Source organism: Diceros bicornis, chromosome X, assembly GCF_020826845.1.
Source record: "Diceros bicornis minor isolate mBicDic1 chromosome X, mDicBic1.mat.cur, whole genome shotgun sequence".
Lineage (NCBI taxonomy): Eukaryota > Metazoa > Chordata > Mammalia > Perissodactyla > Rhinocerotidae > Diceros > Diceros bicornis.
In genome coordinates this window covers 9,611,049-9,614,508 of record NC_080781.1, presented here as the reverse complement: position 1 = coordinate 9,614,508, position 3,460 = coordinate 9,611,049, and the positions used below count along the sequence as shown (strand labels likewise).

Genomic DNA, 3,460 nt, shown 5'->3' with positions numbered 1-3,460 from the left:
CATCCAATGCCAACCCTCCTCTTCTTGCCGAGGAAGATTGGCCCTGGGCTAACATCCGTGCCCATCTTCCTCCACTTTATACGGGACACTGGCACAGCATGGCTTGACAAGCAGTGCATCCGTGCACACCCAGGATCCGAAACTACGAACCCTCTGGCCGCCGCAGCAGAGCGCACACACTTAACCGCTGTGCCACCGGGCCGGACCCTGGATCAACATTTTTTTCTCTGATTTTTTTTTTCTTTTTCATTCTGTTTGTTACACATTTTAAATGGTCTTGGAATTTGCAGTAACAATCTTTCAAAACTTATTATCACCTCTAGCCTTCTCTAACTAAAATTCAATTACATAAAATATGTAATCAAAAGTAACCAGTCCCCAAATAAATGTCATTCTAGCATCAATTAAAATATTACCTAGGTCTAGACAATGACAAGTGTGAGCCAAGATGTAGAGAAATTGGAACTGTCATATATGGCTGGTGGGATGGTAAAATGGTGTAGCTACTTTAGAAAATAGGTTGGAAGTTTCTTAAAAAGTTAAACATAATTTCTCATAAGACCAAGCAATTCTACTCTTAGGTATCTGCCTAAGAAAAATGAAAACATATATCCACACAAAGAGTTGTACCCACATAACAGCATTATTCATAATAGCCAAAAAGTGAACATAACCCAAACGTTCACTAACTGGTGGATGGATAAACAAAATGTGGTATATTCATACAATGGAATACTATTCAGCAATAAAAAGGAATGAAGTACTGATACATGCTACAGTATGGATAACCTTTGAAAACAGTATGCTATATGAAAGAAGCCAGACACAAAAGACCACATACTCTGCTCGCTTCAGCAGCACATATACTAAAATTTGGAATGATACACAGATTAGCATGGCCCCTGTGCAACGATGACAGAGAAATTTGTGAAGCATTCCCTATTTTTTTGCTACAACAGCAATCATATTACAATATATAAATGTATGAAAATAACACATTGTACACATTAAATTTACACAATGTTTGGGGCCACCCCAGTGGCATAGTGGTTAAGTTCAGCGTGCTCTGCTTTGGCGGTCCGGATTTCGCGGGTTTGGATTCTGGGTACGGACCTATACTACTCATTAAGCCGTGCTGTGGCAGTGACCCACAGACAAAATAAAGGGAGACAGGCGCAGATGTCAGCTCAGGGCCACTCTTCCTCAAGCAAAAAGAGGAAGATTGGCAACAGGTGTTAGTTTAGGGCCAATCTTCCTCACCAAAAAAATAAAATTTACACAATGTTATATGTCAAATATATTCAATAAAAAAAAGACGACATACTGCATTACCTCATTTATATGAAATGTCCAGAACAGGCAAATCCATAGAGACAGAAAGTAGATTAGCTAGGACTGGGTATATATGTGGGGAGTACGCATAGGGAGTAGCTGCTAACATATACCGAGTTTCTTTTGGGGGTGATAAAAGTGTTCTAAAATTAGATCATGGTGATGGTTGCACAATTCTGTAAATAAGCTAAAAACCATTGAATTGTATACTTTAAATGAGTGAATTTTATGATATATAATTTCTATGTCATTAAAAATATATATTGCATAGGTCTAGATAAAACCTTTCCTGAATGAAAATTGAGGTTCACCTACCAGGATGGAAACTCAATCAGTAAGCTTCCACTGTCCTTCCATTCATCAGGACTCAAAACGCAGGTCTGAGCAATGAGAAATTTGTCCATATTTCTATGTCCCCTTCCATTCTAACATTCTCTTCATCCTCAAAATTAACGAGACTGAAATATGACACTAAGTTTCACAGGTTCTGATTCCATTGCTGCTGTGCCATATAATGGAATCTCAGATCAATTCACTCATTCATATATGGGTATATCAATTAGAAGGCAATCTTTCATTTTCGTACAGTAAGTTGCAGCTACTTTCTGGAGGATTCAGGAGCGTTTAAAGCCCTCACACCCCAAAGAGTTCCCCTTTCTGTTGTGTCCCCAACTGCTTTCACATCTTTTGGCTTAGGCATTGATTCTAATAGTTCCCGTCAAATGTATACTAAACAAGTGTTTTGATTAATGGATTTTGATCAACCTGGAGGGAAGATTCCAGTGGCTTGCCCAGGACCATGGAGGTTATCGACATTGCTGAGACATAGACTCTTCATTTGATTTGTTAGTTACTGAAGGATAGGAGGGACAGAAAATATATTAGATAATAGAGTTAAGATTAAAAAGTATCTCAATTAGCTGGAACAAAGTGCTGAAACAAACAAAATAAATAAGAATAGTTCTCAATAAAGTTCAATAAATCCATGTCACATGAAGAGAAGGAAGGAGACCCAGGCTTCACAATCACTCTTTTAAAGGAAGCCTGTGAATTTCACACACCAACAATTTCCATATGAATTGGATAAATAATTTATTTATAAAAAGAATATTATGGTCATGGCAGCAGTAATAGAAGGGCAGAATTCAGATGATATTTGGAGTATCATGCCCATTTCTGAATGTAATCTTTTGAGAGGTATATTACAGAATAGTCATTCAACAACCTTCAACAAATAATTAAGCCATCAGTGGCAGACCGTGCTTGGGACTGGGAATATAGGAAAACACAAGAAAACAAGGTCCTTGTCCTTGTGAAGCCTATAAGCTCTCAGGGAAGGCAGGTCTTGAGTCATCATTACCAGCATGGCAAGTTTCACACAGGGAGAGGGCAGAGCTCATGAGAGCAGGTATGGTGGACCGAGCCTAGACGTCCTTTCAGAGGAAGGTAACATGGATGGTGAGGGGTCTGGAAACAGTAAGGCATAGTTGAGAGGTCTAGGGATGGCTCATCTAGGCAAGAAAGAATTGATGGGGTGTGTTTGAAGTGTAGTTTTGTGGATGAAGAATCAGCCTTATATTTGCTGTTCCAAAGAATTAGGACTAATAGGGAGAAACTATGAGGAGGCAGACTTTCTGTGTGCATATTTGGGAAAACTTTCTTGGACAACAGAAGAGGTGGCTTAATAAAGTAGTGAGCTTGCCAACACAAAAAGTATTCAAGCTGATGACTTTTTTGTTGGACTAGATCAGGGGTCGGCAAACATTTTCTGTAAAGGGCCAGAGAGTAAACGTTTTAGGCTCTGTGATTGATACAGTCTCTGTGGCAACTACTCCAGTCTTCTGTTGTATCAAGAAAAGAGCCACAGATAAGAAGTAATAAATGAACAGGGCTGTGTTCCAATAATATTGCATTTATGGACCCTGAAATTTGAATTTCATATAATTTTCACGTCATGAAATATTATTCTGATTTTTTCTCCAATAATTCTTAGCTTGTGGACCATAAAAATACAGGCAGTGGGCCGGATTCAACCCATGGGTTGTAGTTTGCCAATCCCTGCACTAAAGGATATTAGAGTTTGCTTCTAGTTCTCAGACTCTGAGGTTGACTAAAACCTGAGAGACAT

The 3,460-nt window shown here is 38.9% G+C and overlaps 1 non-coding gene across 1 annotated transcript; it reads left to right on the top strand.

The window, feature by feature from the left end:
• Positions 1-842: 842 nt before the first annotated feature.
• LOC131401527 (U6 spliceosomal RNA) lies at positions 843-947 on the top strand. The gene has a single exon (XR_009217725.1). It is a non-coding gene; the product is annotated as a U6 spliceosomal RNA (small nuclear RNA).
• The last annotated feature ends 2,513 nt before the right edge of the window (positions 948-3,460 follow it).